Source organism: Delphinus delphis, chromosome 2 (genome assembly GCF_949987515.2).
Source record: "Delphinus delphis chromosome 2, mDelDel1.2, whole genome shotgun sequence".
NCBI lineage: Eukaryota > Metazoa > Chordata > Mammalia > Artiodactyla > Delphinidae > Delphinus > Delphinus delphis.
The window spans coordinates 14,745,323-14,761,601 of record NC_082684.1 but is presented as its reverse complement, the minus strand read 5'-3'; positions in this window follow the sequence as shown (position 1 = coordinate 14,761,601).

Here is a 16,279-nt window from a genome sequence, read left to right as displayed (position 1 = left end):
GCCGGCGGCCAGGTCTACAGCCCGCACGTACGGCAGGCGGCTCGCGAGCACCGTGGTTCCCCGGGAAAACCGAAAACCCCGTCGTCCTCTTTCAAAACCAGACACGGTAGGTGCGGATGAACTGGAGCTGAATGTCAAATCCCGGCCTAAGATGTTAAAAGAAAAACATTGGGGACAACTGAACTCATTGAAGGCGGATATTAACATCTGTAGCCCCAGTGTAAAGCGTAGGGCAGTAACTGGTTTCCGTAGGTTCTCCCGGTGCACTTGTGATATTGTACATTCACAGACGGTAAGAGAGAGTGCGGCATCAGTAATGATACGTTCCGAAGATATAACGGCGCCCCCGAGAAGAAAAAGGTTGAAAATTGTGTGTTTAAAACAATGTTTTAAACAGTTTTCCAATGATTTTTTTTCCTAACACGTCCTTCTGCATTTTGCTTTCTCTTACTTTATCATATGCTATTTTAAATAACAAAGGCCCATATGGCAAAACACGCAGTCATTTGATTTTCAAAAGACCTCAACAATTGCATCAGAATATGCACTCATGTATCTCCTAAGAAATCAACGAGCAAGAATTAATGGTGGCATATGGTGTGCTTCATGGAGAAAACTGAATTACAAATTAAAACAAATGCAAAAATTCACAAATTCAGTAAACTGAAAGTAAATTATGACCCTAGATATATACACAAATCAGCTTATGTACAATTAGGGGAAATGTAAGTTCTAGATTTCTCTAACTGCAGAAAGTGTGTTACACGAAGAGATTCCCCTCATTTGCCCCCAAAAGGGCTTTCAGCGCCCTCTCAACACATTTGTTTACTACAGCCCACCTGGAAGGCAAATTTTAAACTTGCAAGTGCTCATTTAAGAGGACAATTCTATTAGCTCTTAATTCAAAATAAAAGTGCTTTAGTTTGAAAAGCCTGTTTAAAAGGCTTCGAGACTGGGAGCTTTACTTTCAGTCTTTGATATCACCAAGTTTGAAGGTCACAATTCTGTAAAACTGCTAATAACAATGGCGCTGTGGTTTGACACCAAAAGGAAAATCAAATGTGTATTTTCTGAGTTCTATTTTTGGAGCTCAAAAAGTCCCTTTGAAAATTACTCTTGCCCTCCTCCTTCCCAATTATAGCTAAATAAATGTAATAGAAGATTTTTAGTATTAATTAAACATCAAAGTCACCTTTCCTGCTGCCTGATGTCCACGCAAAGAATCAGTTGTAGTATGTTACAATTGTCGATCTTCAAAGTCCTCGCACAAACATCTCATGTGATCTTTACCGTACTTCTGTGATAAAACAGACACTATAATCCCCGATTTTCAAACGAGAAAGTGGAGGTCCCGAAGGGTACGGTGACTTGTCCAAAATCACACAGCTGGTCCTCAGAGCAGCTGGGATCCCCAACTCAGATGCCAACATCTCCAACAGACTCCTGCTTTTTCAAGTGCCCACCTGGCCTCCCAACTATTTCTCTACAAATACTATGGAAAATGAGGTATCCAAAACAAAAACTCAGTTATGTTCCTGTAGTCATCATTTCTTACCTGTTTTAGAGCAGCGATTTACCAGAATGGAAATAAGAGGCTAGTTGCAAAAGTTTTAGTCTCTGCTAAATGAGAAAGCTGGCTGGTCGGACTTCTGTCCTGTGGCTGTCCGGGGCACCCTGGCAGACTGAAAACTTGAAACTCTGGGGCTAAGCAATGTCCCTGTCACCTATACACCTTTTTATTCTTTATCAGAGACTAGAAACTGACTCCACTTGACACATGAAGGAAAGAGGTTTTCTCAAGTGGAACTTGGTTTTCTATGTGCAGTCCCAGCACTGAAAGTCCACAAGAACCCTAGAACCTCAAAAGTTTCAGATACCTGGTGGCCTGTTCATGATATCCAGGGCATCCCTGCCCAGACCTGGTGATAATCGAGGTGTTACTTCTCAGCCCTCCTGCACCCCTGGGAAAGTCGCGAGTCAGTTCTGTTTGTAGCATTCTACTTCCTCCTCTCCTCTGCCGAAAGGAAATGTAACTTCTCTTATGATGTGGCCCAAACCAGCTAAATACCGGCCAGGTGAGTGCTGGGTGACATTTAACTGAAAAGACAGTAATATCTGATTCTTAAAAATGATTCATTCCTGGGCTTCCCTGGTGGCGCAGTGGTTGAGAGTCCGCCGGCCGATGCAGGGGACACGGGTTCATGCCCCGGTCCCAGAAGATCCCACGTGCCGCAGAGCGGCTGGGCCTGTGAGCCATGGCCACTGAGCCTGCGCGTCCGGAGCCTGTGCTCCGCAACGGGAGAGGCCACAACAGTGAGAGGCCCGCATACTGCAAAAAAAAAAAAAAAAAGATTCATTTCTTTCATGGGCAGCTCATAAGGAAGAGTCAGGTTGTGGCAATGTCCTCAAAAGATGTGGACGACCTTCCTGGGGAACCACTTGGCAGGATTCATGCAAAACTTACGTGGTGAACTCGTGTGATTCCTTTGTTGAAAACTGGTCTAATTATAATCACACCATCCACTGTGGCCTTCAGATGTTGTACGTGCTAGGCTGAAAGTCATCTTAGTACCAATAGGAGGTGATGAGAAGCTGAAAAGAAGAGCTGGTGGTGAGCAATTCCTCAAAGCAAGAGTGCACCAGAAGAGGGACTGGTCAGAAGAAACCATCATTCATTCATTCATTCATTCTGTATACCTCAAACGTTGAAAACCTAATGTTTTCATGTTTAATGTAAGCAAGGTACTGTTCTAGGCTCTGGGTATAAAATATAAATAATGCATTATACGGAGCCCTCAGACAGACAAACAGTTGCAGAGTGGTGGTGTAAGTGTTGCAGTAAAACCATGTTACAGGCACTGTGTGTTCGAATGCCAGTGGTTCCAGTCCTGGGCCAGTTTGACTTTAGAGCCATTCTCAGCCTTGCCTCTGCTCTGTTTTGCTAGTAGCTGACTCGTGCAGGCCAAGGTTTACAGAATCTTGGTCAGTTGGCTAATAGCTGGATATGGTCCATGAGAGGCACTGGAGGGAAAGTGGAGGGTGGGAGGAAAGGAGAGGCCAGAGAATTTCTTCACCTCCCTCTTGCCTCTGACAGCATCTCTAGCCATGACTGCATCTAGCTGGGGCTTCTGCCAGGTGACCCCAGCCCTTGGCTCAGGTAACACTGTCACTTCCTGTTAACTCTCCAGCTTAGTGATATTAATGGCTTTCTGCTAAAATTAGTTGCTGGGTAACTTCACCTTCCTCTGTTTGCATCTCACATCCTCCATCACCTGTGGAGCAATCCCCTGCATTAAATTCCTTCTGTGCACATCAGCAAATCCCAGTGGAAGGGCAACTTACAAAATACCTGAGCAGTACCCCTCAAAAGTATCAAGGTCATTAAAAACCAGGAAATGCTGAGAAACTATTACAGCAAAGAGGAGCTTTAAGGAGACATGACAATTAGATGTATTGTGGTGTGCTGGATGGGATCCTGGGACAGAAAAAGGACATCAGGTAAAAACTAAGGAGATTTAATAAAGTATGGATTTTAGCTGGTAATACCGTATCAATACTGGTTCATTGATTATAACAAATGTACCATACATTAACATGTAAGATGTTAGTAATAGGGGAAAGTAGGTGTGAGGTAGGTGGGAACTCTCCGTACTATCTTCTCAATTTTTCTGTAAATTTAAAACTGTTACTTTTAAAAAGTGTATTTAAAAAAAATTCTTCCGTGGTAAACATTTGAAGTGGTTTTGTTTCCCTACTACAGAAACCCCACTGCCTCCCTTCCCAAGCAGGGGCTAGGTCTGATCCAGCAGGTCTAGGACTTTTTTACAGAGAACTAAAACAGGGGGTTTCATGGTCAAGACATCAAGACAACCCAGCAAGGGATCAAGTAGCTCTGGGAAGCCAGGAAAAAACCTGAATCTGAAGCCAAAATGTGGTCTGGGCAAGGATGATGAGAGGCGGGAGATGGCTGTGAGTGAGGAAAGCAAGACAGCCAGCCTGGGTGTGGAGCCAGGGTCCAGGGTGATGGCTGAGAAGGGAGGCTGCTTGAAAGACTATGGGGTGTGGGAAGGGCTGGGCCCGGCCTCTCTGGGTGAACAGAGAGAAGAGGAAGAGGGGAAAAGGAAGAACAATAATAATAGCAACTAAGAGTCACTGAGTCATTTTACCTGCATTTTCTCATTTCTAGTCCCTTATAAGCAGGGTACTCTTTTTATTCCCATTTTACAGATGAACAAACTTGCCCCAAATTGCACAGATATTTAGGGGCAGAATAACAGCTCAAATACAAGTCTGTAGGACACCAAAAGAGAGTCAACAAGTCACCATGCTGGGCAACCTTGGTAGAAACCATGAAGTTGAGTCTTCGAGGACAAGTAGAGGTTAAGATGTGAGCAAGTGTGGGGAGAAGAAGGACTTCACGGAGGGGACATCCTAGATGTGGGCAAGGGCATGGAAGGATGAGAAAGCCAGGCAGGTCAGAGAGCTGCACGGAGAGCAATGAGGCTAAAACAAAGGTTTCAAGTGAGGAAGTGCCTGTAGGTCCCACTGGAGATGCTGACAGGGGCCAGTGACCACCCAGGTTTACACTTTATCTTGACTTGCACATGGCAAACACATTGATCTCCCTTAAGCCTTTGCTCAAATGTCCCCTTCTCAATGTCTCTTGAGCCTCCTCATCCTGCTGTACTTTTTTCCTTCTTCCCTTGTACTTACCCCTTACTAATTTACTTATTATTCATTGTTTGTCTCCCTCCACCACCAACCCCCATACAAATAAAAGTTTCACAAGGCCAGGAATCTGTTTTATTCAGTGATCATTTCCAAGAACACAAAACAGTGTCTGGCCCACAGGAGGTGCTCAATGATTTTTTTTTTAAATGAATGAATGAATGAAGTTAGTAAATAAGACAGTATTTGTATCAGCCAGGATACTTCAGAGAAACAGAACCAATAGGATGTGAAGATATATAGAAAGCAGTTTTTGTAAGGCATTGGATCACATGATAACAGAGGCTAAGTCCCAAGATCTGCAGTCAGCAAGGAGAACCATTGGTGTCATCTCGGTCTGAACAATGGCAGGCTCAAGACCCAGGAAGTGCAGATGTCTCAGTTGGAGTCTGACGGCAGGAAAGAACTGATGTCCCAGTTCAAGGCAGTCAGGCAGGAGGAGGTTCTCCTTACCCAACCCTTTTGTCCTATTCAGGCCTTCAACTGATTATATGAGGCCCACCCACGTTAGGGAGGGCAATCTGCTTTATTCAGTCTGCCGAGTCAAATATTAATCTCACCCAAAACACCACCACTGATGTAACCAGATATCTGACCAAATATCTAGGTACCCCATGGCCCAGTTAAGTTGATACATAAAATTCACCATCACAGTTTTGAAAGGGACTCGATCATTCTAGAACCTGTAAGGAGAATGATTTACAAGGGAGCAAGACAAAGGCAGGGAGACGCATAAGGAGGATATTATTATACTAGCTCAGGCAAGAATTGATGCAGACCTGCGGGAAGCCATCATTGGTAGCTCCAGATGACCCTTCTGTGACCCGTGGGTGATATGTGATGTTACATACCAAAGGTATCACATAGACACAATGCCAGGAGGAATCAGTCAGAAGTGCAATGCCCAGAAAAGAACAAACTAGAAGACTATGGTGGGTCCTGGTCATTGAGAAGTCCCCTTGCGGCAGGCTGGGGACAAGAGCACCTTCTGGCCGCTTTAACGGCTCAGTTGGAGGCGACATTAAGTGGGGGTGGCTACTTGGCTCTCCTTTTGGGGATTTTCCACTCCACTGGATGGTCCTGGTGTCGAATGGGAGCAGGCATCTTACAGTGTGACCATCACTCTCTGACTGTAGGATTAGCCCCACACTGGGCCCTTGCCCCCATGCCAGGCTGATCAGAGTCTTCTGGAATTTTCTAACTGAAGTCAGGGGAAGCGGGCTTCCTTCTGCTCTGGTTTCCAAGCTGTAGGGTGCTGCCTGCAGCCACACCCTCAGTTTGTGGGCTCAGGAGATGGGTCACAACCCAACTATTAACCCAAACAGGACATAACATGATGAAAGCATAAAATAAACTTTGGATTCTCCAAACAGACCTTTTCCCCCTCTATCGTCATAAAGGGTTTAGAAGAGGCTGTATACATAGCCACCGTTTAGATACACACAGAGGTGCACAGAAACCCTCACTCAATTGGAAATTATGTCATAACACTAACTTTCTAGATACAGGTGATGTTGAAAGGCAGATTTTCCACTTCCTTCTTTGGATGCTTTAAATTGCAATAAAATGCCACCTGCCTTTGCCCTGTGAGGTCACAAACCTTAACATCCTCCATGAAACCAATGGTGTCACCCTTCTACTAACACACTTAAGAGACGGTGCACTAGCACGTGACTCAGACTTCATTTTCTTTACCCACCACTTTCTAAGGGTTTAATGCCTCCCACAGGTGAGCACTAAATCACTACTGTGAAGCCATGCTTGTCGGAAGGAATGAGCAAACCTCACTCCGCTTCATTCATGTCTTTGATATTTATCACATTTCCTCCTTTATATCGACCAAATCCGGTAATTTGCAGGTGGTCCTGCGTTGGCAGTAGTGATGAGCGGGTGGCATCCCCTTCTCTGTAGGACCAGTTACAGAATTGGCTGCAATCCGTGTCCTCAGACTCGTTTCCCTCAGCTCTGGCTCAGCCCTCGTGGAGTGATTTATCCCAGGGTCTGACTCCTGAGCAGAGCTTGGGGCAGAGCGCTGCCAGAAACAGGCCGGCCTGGCTCCAGGCCAACCAGCCGGCTTCTGAGCTGAGACTCTCCGTGTCTCCCCAGACCCGCTTTGTCTCCCTGGGCCTCGCTCTTTCAGCTGCCTCGCCTCAGGTAATCATCCACACTCTGCAGTTCCCCAGCTCTTTATATCCCCTCATTTCAGATCACTTTACACATGTTAAGTAAGCCTTGAAACACCCAGGAAAGAAAAACAAAAGGCTCCCCCCAGCAGGAGGGCAGCCCCCACTCACCCCGAGGAGGAAGGACCCTGTTCCTTAGAGCAGACAGGGTTGGGGCAAAGAGGGTTGCACCAACTCCACACATCACAGAAAACCCCATTCACTTTACAGTCACATGTCAGCATCACAGAACAACCTCCCACCTCGGGGTCACCCGCCACAGTCGATCCAGACGACCTTGGGAAGGTGGGTCCCAGACAAGACTCTGATCGAGAGGCAATATCTGTATCACGCCTGTGATGAATGCCCTTCAGTCTGTACTGTAGTGGTGACGGTCACGGTCATGGGCTTTGGAATCAGAGAGGCCTTATTCCACACCACGGCCCTGCCACCTCCCACCTGAGCTGTCTCGCACACGTGGCTCGGAATCCTAAGTCCCACTGTCCTAGTTGTAAAGAGGATATGACGGCATCCAGCAAACCCCCTCCTTGGTTTCTGAGGAGGATGAAATCAGATCATGCGTGCAAAATATTGGGGGCCAAAATTAAAAACATATTTATTTTTGGCCCATAAAATGGTTTGTTTCGAAACCATCTCTCTATCTAATCCCAGTCCATCTGAATTAATGTAGTTCTCTAGCTGTGTTGGAACCTTTAACCTTTATCTCAAATTAGCACTGAAGTGTCTCATTGACAAGAGATGGTGCAGAAATCCAAATGATGTCTGCAGTTTAGTTGAGAGCTTATACCATATTCAGTGTCTTAGTTTTGATAAATGTATCCTGGTTATTTACAATATTGACATCCAGGAAGCCGGGTGAATGGTATACCGGAACTCTTTCTTTCTTTGCAACAAATGCTCATCTGACAACAACGATAACGTTATTAAAATGCATCGAAATCAGTAACACTCACACATAGGTCTAATACTTCACCTATACTTTTAGTACACTATAGGAAAATATCTCCTTAGGGTTCAAAAAAATGCCAAGTTTTTTTGTTACCAAAAGGAGAGGCAATTTAATGTTATCTCTAGCTGTTATCACCACCAAGAAAAATTCCTTGAATTTCCAGTGTCTGCAAGGCACCATACTGTACGTGAAAACTGCAACCATTACTGTCAGGAAAAAAACGCTGCCTGCGTGGAAATCATTTGAACGTAGCCGTTCAGATGTAAGATATTTGATAACTTTACCATTTAAGTCCCCAGTGCTTCCCTTATTTCACAGAAAATGGATGACTTACCAGTCAACCAGCTCCACGCTTTCCCTTCCAGTGGGCAGTGACTACCAAGAACCATCTTGTCAAATAACGCCGTAGATTATACTGCTTGCCACCCTGAGTACAGTTTTTGAGATGTTCATCTTAAAATGCTGAGATCTTTTCTCTCTCTCACTTAAAGGAGACCAGAGGCTTTACATACTTTTATTTCCTTATTTCTTGTACCATGCACATTGTGAGATACTCATGGGGGTCAGAAGGAGGTTTGCCAAAGGCAGAGGGTGAGTTTTGTTAATGGCTTTGACGTAGAGCCCATCAGAGAATGTGAATATCCTGTGGCCACATTACAACAGGTTCAGGGAAAGAGCCACTGCTTTAAAATGTGAAGATATACATGCTGTCAGGTTGCCCAGCTCTCTAGGCTATTAGGAATCCGTGAAGGGTGACTCTCTCCTGAACGTATGTTGGCAAAGCATCTCATAATTGAAAGTGCTGTTGGCACCTACTACGTGCAGGCATTGGGCTGGGTCTGGACCCACAGAGTAGATGAAGACATGGTCCCAGTTCTCAAATGCAAGAACGACATTTGTCACTGTTTTTAGTTGCCCAGGATGTGACCGCCTTCCTGTGCTTGGGGGAATCCCCAACCTCGGGAGTCAAAGCTAAAGACCGGAAAGTCCCCTGGAAGTGCCAGAGACAGACTTCCCAGCCTTTCTTGCAGTTGGGGGGGGGGGAGGGGCATGACCTAGGCTCCCCCTGCAACCGGCGATACCAAGGAGTGGGATGGTGCAGAATTCTGCAGCCATAGGGGCGGTGGCAGCCTCCGGGGCACAGTGCAGCATCTTTGGGGTCCATAGCAGGGTCACCGCCAGACCAGTTTGCAGCAAAACTGCAGGCTTTGAACTAGGCTGCATCACCTCATTGCTGATCCCACCTCCAGCCCACCTGAGGATTTCTGTGGGCCACCTGCCATGCTGAGCATAAATGCCCTTTCTGCTTAGACCATCCAGACTCAGCCTCTGTTGACTGACACAAGGGTGCTGCCCCCAGTCTCCCTAGTGGATACCAGTTGAGCCAACCAGCCATTATTTTTCAAGCCGCAGCATTGGGTTTGCACTGATCCCTCACTCTGTCACCAGACTCCTTATAATAACACGCACTTAGGTACGGGGCTATTTGTGGTCATGGAATAAGCCAGTTGCTCCCATGGGGGATTTAAATAGTTACCTTGGCTGCTGGTGCTAAGCGAATCAACCAGAAATGTAAGCAAATTTAATCTCAGATACATTTCTGCATGGATAAAATGAGACATGTATTGTACACCTATTTCTGGTACTGTAGACAGGGTAGTCTCTCTTTTTTTTTTAATGACACTAAAGAATGTAAGACACTAGAGTTCTGGGCAAAAACAAAACATAAAACAAAATAAACCTTCATAGTGACAGAGAAAACATCATTTTTGTTGTTGTTTTAAATAGAGAAGAAACAGTTTCAATATTCCGTTCATCTTCCTTATTCAGTCTCTCCGTTTGTCTTGTACAAATCGCATTGTGGTGCGTACTTGTAATTCATCCACTGACTCTTCTTGATGACATTGAACTTGGCAATAAGAAACTTTCAATGTGAGATTGGATCATTTTTGTCTCAAAGAGCAAAGAATTGATTCCTTAAGAGATTGAGAAAATATGAACTTCTGCTGATGAAAACCAGGAATGGAAGTCTTTCTCATTATTCTCCCAACAAGTTAAACGTGGAAGTGGGCTCATTTCTTAACAAAACGAGAAGGCAGAGAGATCATTAAGCTTCCCACTTACACTTACTTTGAGCAACTAAGCCCCGATCCCTCTCACTAATGCACTAACGAGTCCCCCACGGCTCACTCTACCCCCTGTGCCGTGTGACGCTGCTGCTTCATTTTCTGGGAACTCTTGCTTTCCTGGAGCTCTACTTCCTTCTGGTTTTCCTCCTACCTTTCTGGCCAGTCCTTCCCAGTTTCTCTCCCTGGCTTCTCCTCTGCCTGCTTTCTGATGCTGGTATTCTATCATGGGCTTTTTTCTTTTCTTTCCGCTTGCGCTCTCTCTAGGTGATCACATCCACGTCTTTGCCTTAGAATGATCACCAATAATCCAAAACCAGCACCCAGCTCCCTCCGGAATCTCTGTCTCCAATAAGCTCCTGGACCACTCGACCCTCTATATTTTGCTGTCACCTCGAATTCAACATCCGTTATGTCCCAATCTGAATTATTTATCCACCTGTTCTAAACCTCTTCTTTCTGTATTCCCATATTCAGCATCCAGAAACCACAACATTATCCTTAACACCCTCTTCCCGCCTGCTCTACATTCATTCACCGAATTCTATAGATTCTGTCTCAGAAATTGTTCTTAAACTTGGCCCCTCCACTCCGTCCCCACGGCCTCTGCCTCGGTTCAGCCCCTTCATCTCTTGACCACTGCTACTGCCCCCAGCGTACCCGGCACGGCTTCCCAGTTATCCTCGCACCAGATGAGATGTGCTGCTTGGGCAGCCAAGGGAGAAAAGCCCATCAGACCTGGGAATCCAAGCAGATGGGAGCGAGAAAAAGAACAAAGGTTTCTCGGGGGGTTAGGACCCTGGAGGATTCTGAGGCTTGAAGGGAAGAGACAGTTATGAAACCTCAGCAAGTCCTGCCTCTACCAGTGACCAAGCTAATCCCTAGAGCCACTCTCAGGGTCCGTACATGGCCGCTTGCCTCCACCCACTTCCTACTTCCAGGGAAGCTGCCCATGGCCATATAATTAGTTATCCTAAAAGACCACTTTGGTTCCATCACTTTCTGACCCCCATCTTTGGTGACTCTCCATCAGCCATAGAATACACAACATAGAGTTTACGTCCTCCTCTCAGCACCCCAGAACCCCTATAACTCTCTCATGGCTCTGTTCCCCTGTGTATCTTCGCTTTCTGAAAGTAACCTTTCTCCTCTGAACAACTGACCGTGATTTTTCAATTGCTGAAATTTTGTCTATGCGTCTTCTCTTCCTAGAACCCTGTCATATAATTCCTCAAACTTGTTTGTTTCGATCACACATGATTATTCATTTGCTCAACCAATATTTATTGAGAGCCAACTATGGGCCAACTGGATTCCAGTGAAGAAGGCAAATCTCTGTCCTTGAGGAGTTTCTCATCCACTGGAAAGACAGACAGGCAAGGGAAAGGAAGTTACATTACAATGTGATCAATTCTGCAATGGTGCTACCAGACGATGACCTGGGAGCATCCTTCTGGGAATCTCTCACATCTCATCATCACAGAGACAATCGGGTCACCTTATGGAGGAAATACTGTCTCTCTTTTGAACTCCAAGGGTGTGATTCTCAACTTTGTGGTACAAAGATTCATGTGGAGTGCTGTTTAATCACACAGTTTCCAAGGGTCCATTTCCAGAGATTCTGTTTCAGTAGGTCTGGGCTTGGGACTAAAAATAAGCATTTTTAGTAAACCCCTCAGTGAACTTAATAGATGAGCCCACAGTTCACACTTGGAAAAACATTGTAAGGGGTTTACTGTTTTCGCAACTCACAAAACATACCAGATACTGCCTTGTAATCTACATGCTTACATATATGGCTTCTATAGTTTGCTAAATAATAGCTCTTTAAAAGTAGGGTCCTTTTCTTTTTTTAACATATTTATATTTTACAGGGCAAAAGAAATTGCATACCTTTTGTACCTTCATAAGTCCCTAATAATTTTAGTTAAGTCCTTTATTTTGTTTGAATTTTTATAAGAACTACATATTGCTTTTAAAAATTAAAATAAAAAAAAGATTGATCTGAGGATGTATTGCTGCTGAAGGGTGAGTTATTAGTGACAAGATGGGGTGGGCAGGGGGCTTGCTGCCATATCCCTGAGGCCCAAGCCCCTCACCCGGGGGCAACAAAGCCAGGGTACCCGCTGCACATGTCACTCAGGGCAGCTAACGCTGCACTAACATGGGGTTAAGTAAATGTTTCAGAAAGATGCCATTGGGCCTTGGAGGAGGGTGTTCTTCAAAGCTAAATCTGATCTCCTGCAGCACAACTGTGGCAAACCATTCTTTCAAACAAGTTTTTCAGTGGCCTTTCATGAAAATGTGGAAGGAGGCCCAAGATTCCCCGGCCCAGCTGGAGGAAGTCAGCCTTCCTTTGCTTGCAGCCTCCAGCAGGCACTGCACCTGACCATCCCTGCCTGGAACAGCTACAGGACCGCCGGACACCCTGGGGCTGGTGTACCGAGATGCTGGTCCCAACCAGTGGGTCTGACTCCGCCCTCTCTCTGCTCCAGCTGGATCCTTTCCTAGATGTGAACATGACTGTCCGCGATGCCACACGTGCTGGGCCCCTGGTTGTGGCAGCCTCCATGGTTATGTTTCTTGGGGTGCAGTCCCTGGACCACCCACATCAGAATCATCCCAGGTAGTGAACCTGAGCCAGAGCAGGGCCTGGGAATCATCAGAAGAGAAACAAAAGAGGAAGATTAAGCTGGGATTAATATTCTCTTTACTGTTTTTTCCTACAATTCTCTTTCCGTTCTCAGGAGAGGCTCATTTATTATTCCCTGAGAGCCTCCACTTGCCCCAGCTTCCAGCTCTCCTCTCCCCACAGCTGAAACCATGAACCCACCTATGCAGTATTAGCCCTACTCCAGTCTTGAGATTCTAGAAAGTTCAAGAATCTAGAACAAGTCCAGATCTTGGGCAGGGGAGTTTTAACAATCTACTCTTTAACTAAGCATATATTCTACCTCAGAACACAGTGAGATGTGCCTTGGGCTCTAACAGGATAAGGAAGGTTGGGAGCTATCAAGACCCAGAGCAAGACTTAAAACTGGACCCAGAACTGGACCAAGATGGAGCCAGCCCAGTCACAGGTGCTGGTATTGCACCCACTGCAGCAGGTGCCCTACTCTGCAGCAGTAGGGACAATTGCAGGGCAGACTCACATGCTCAGGTATGTCCCAGCAAAGCAATAGGGACCCAGAGGTATGGTCAATAGCCAGAATTAACATAGCCCACTGGTGAACAAAGGGTCCCTAGCTTTTAGGCTGAGTTTGACGAGCTTCTCTTAGAGGACCTGTGCTACTAGGTGATTTAGCAGAACAGGGAAGCAACACAAGAATCCAGTTACCGATTCGGGGTGGGGTATGGCAAAGAGCGTACCATGGCTTTGGAGCAAAGCTAGCTTTGCTAGTTGAACAAAACGAAAAGGAAGAGGGACATATGCAGAGGGCTGAGGTCTGGAGACGGGCTTCAGAAATCATCTCTATGTTCCCCTTTATAGGATTCAGGGAGTCAAAAATACCCCATCACAGGGCTGAGGTAGAAGGCAAAGAGGGTAAACAAGGCAGCCCTGGACAATGTCCTGGGTCCAAAAGCCAACCACTGCCTCAAATACATAACATTTCTTTACTATAACACCAGCATCCTTCCTATCCTCACATGCCCTGGTTCATGCTCTCTGAAAATCGGGATTATCATCATGTGTGCCCCTTCAGAACATCTGCTAAGCAAAATGGGATTAAAAACAAAGTTAGGGGCTTCCCTGGTGGCGCAGTGGTTGAGAGTCCACCTGCCAATGCAGGGGACACGGATTCATGCCCCGGGTCCGGGAGGATCCCACGTGCCGCGGAGCGGCTGGTCCCGTGAGCCATGGCCGCTGAGCCTGCGCGTCCGGAGCCTGTGCTCCACAACGGGAGAGGCCACAACGGTGAGGGGCCCGCGTACCACAAAAAAAAAAAAACAAAAAACAAAGTTTGGGCAGTGTTTCCTTTTCATAAGCATTTAGTAGAAGTGAGAACCTTTAGAAGCACTGATTTAGTCTCACCCACTGATGTAATCTAAGGCTCTATATAATCCATTATTTTAATTTCTAGAACAAAATTCCAAGGGCAATTCTACTGGTGTTGCCACAGAAAATTAAAACATGGAAAGCTCATCACGTCTTGGTAGTTATAAGTGTAACATCTCAGGATGCGCTTTATACTTTTTTATTGGCAGGTGGTCTTATAGGCGAGACCACGTGGTGGGGTTTGCCTTTACCAATGGCAACATAGGAACATCAATTTATTTGGGTGGAAGTGTTCTAACATTGCTCTAAAAACCACGGATGTACGTCACCAGATAATCCCGGTCTCAACTCTCCTTGGTGGCCTACCCTTACTATCGTCACCCAGCTCGTGGATTTAGGAAGATGTGCCTCCCTACCTTCCCACTTCCCAATTCAGCTCACCCTACTTTATATAAGCTCCTTATTCTCCCCACCCCTCCCCTTCTCAATGGCAAGACAGGGGTCTGGTCATTCCTTCTCCTACTGTATCTTTGAGATTATGTCAACGTGGTCTTTATTTCAATTTCCTTTAAGATGTTTGTTTGTGCTAAAGAACCCATACAGAGATTTTTTTTTTTCCTCCCAGGGGATTAGCATTTTAGTAAGAGCTGAATAATAAAAGTGGATTGTAAAAGCCTGTCAGAAATGTAGTGGTGCATGTCTTACTTCTCATAATTGCCTCGGCATGATTAGGATTGAACTTTGTTGTTGCTGTGTTCTTGTTCCAAAGTGAAAACAGGCACTTTTTCTCTGCCAGGTCTCCAGAATGGATGTCAAGGGGGGACTGACCTGTGATGCCTTATAAAAACGTAAATTCTAATTTTCTACATAAAAACGATGTGGAGCAACTTAAGATGGGGCATTAAGGTGTGGACCACTAGGACTGCTTTGAATGGTTCTTAACCTTTTGCGGATGTCACTCACACTCCTTCGAGAATTTGAAGCAATTGCATACGTACACAAAGATATATAAAATACGGCAACAATTTCAAGGGAATTGTGGACTTTATGTCCCTCAGATGAAAAAGATCCTTGTGGGGTCATCAAAATATTCTCCCCCTTCTTCTGGTTCAATCTTAATCCAGAAGTTAGAATAAATGGATGAAACTTAGAGTCCAATTAAGTTGCAAATATACCGTGATGCTTAGCATTGTGCCGGGTGCAAAGAACCCAGAAGAATGTAAAACCTCATCCTTGCCCCAGAGTCTCAAGACTTTGAGATGACTATACAAACTTACATGATGTACCTTTCAACAAGACCGTGTAGAGTTCAGTGCTCATTTGTGAGGTAGAGAGTCAATGGCTTAATCAAAGAAGATCTCATAGAGGAAGAAGGATTTCAGTTGCACTTGACAGGATCTGTAGGGCTTAGATAAATGAAAGGAAAATGTGAATGTTTTCCGTGGAGACAATATGGTTCAAGAGAGAGAATGTGAGCTTTGACATCTGATACATCTGGGTTTGAATCACCACTCTGTTGATTACAGGCTCTGTAACCATGCTAAATCTATTTAACATCTCTGGATTTACATTTCTACATTTGTAAAATGGGCATTTTTGTAGAATAGATGGGAATCATAAATGAGATAATTTTTTAAAAGCATATGGAGCAGTGCCAAGAAGGCAACAACTACATTTCTCTTGTTTGCTGCCATATCACAAGAGCATAACCCACGGGCTGGCACATAAAAGGTGTTTGGATAAATATCTTCAAGAACGTTAAATGGAAGAGTGAATGAATGAATGAAGGAAGAATATGTTGAGTAGTAGGCAATAACGATGAATCCAATGTGTGGCAATACATAATTTATTTTTCAAATATATTATAATAAATAAAATTATAGGATAGCTCTAACTAAAATGGATTCACATTGTGTCCTAGATTCTCCAAGGACAAACTCTCCAGTGTCTGGGTTATTTAGGCCCTTTACAGCTTCGTTGCCAGCTTCACAATTCTGGCTGATTTTAATGAATTTTTTTTCCTCCATCTTTGGTTTTCAGTTTTCAGCAGTTTACTATGATGTCCCCAAGTGTGATTTCTTTGTATTTAGCCAACTTGGGGTTCAATGACCTTGAATCTGGAGGTTGATGGTTTGCATCAGTTTGGGCAAATCTTTGGCCAATACCCTTCAAATATTTTTTCTGTCCTATTCCCTTCTTCTCCAAGTCTCTGATTACCTACGTGTTAGACCTTTTCACTGTATCTCATACATCTTTTACCCTCTTTTCTGTTGTTGGTTTTTTTCTCATTCATTTG